The following is a 522-nucleotide window of genomic DNA, read 5'->3' as shown; positions in this document are numbered from 1 at the left end:
TATATGACGGTAGTATCTGTTCCCGATAGAACAGTTACCGTGGATGACCATGCAGCTTTGCTAGAAATGAAATGATAATTTAATGGACACCCTAGCTGCAAACAGGCGTTGATGTACTTCATTGGGGCATGTTGAAAATGTGTGCCCCGACCGGGACTCGAACCCGGGATCTCCTGCTTACGGGGAGCGTGCAAGGGATAAGTCCCTGCAGACACACTATCCTCTGTGCCCGCGGTGGCTCAGATGGATAGAGCGTCTGCCATGTAAGCAGGAGATCCCGGGTTCGAGTCCCGGTCGGGGCACACATTTTCAACATGTCCCCAATGAAGTACATCAACGCCTGTTTGCAGCTAGGGTGTCCATTTAATTATCATTTCATTTCTAGCAAATCTGCATGGTCATCCACGGTAACTGTTCTATCGGGAACAGATACTACCGTCATATATACTTTGCAAGTTTTCCACGTCGTAACCAGCAATAAAAATGAAAATGCATGTTCACATACATTACAGAAGCTACAAA

At 46.7% G+C, this 522-nt stretch overlaps 1 non-coding gene across 1 annotated transcript; it reads left to right on the top strand.

Moving 5' to 3' along the window:
• The first annotated feature begins 227 nt into the window (after positions 1 to 227).
• Positions 228 to 302, top strand: Trnat-ugu (transfer RNA threonine (anticodon UGU)). Its single transcript has one exon. It is a non-coding gene; the product is annotated as a tRNA-Thr (tRNA).
• The last annotated feature ends 220 nt before the right edge of the window (positions 303 to 522 follow it).

This window comes from Schistocerca serialis, chromosome 6 (assembly GCF_023864345.2).
Source record: "Schistocerca serialis cubense isolate TAMUIC-IGC-003099 chromosome 6, iqSchSeri2.2, whole genome shotgun sequence".
Classification (NCBI taxonomy): domain Eukaryota; kingdom Metazoa; phylum Arthropoda; class Insecta; order Orthoptera; family Acrididae; genus Schistocerca; species Schistocerca serialis.
Note: the sequence above shows the minus strand (reverse complement) of the source record. Positions and strands in the feature narration are given on the sequence as shown.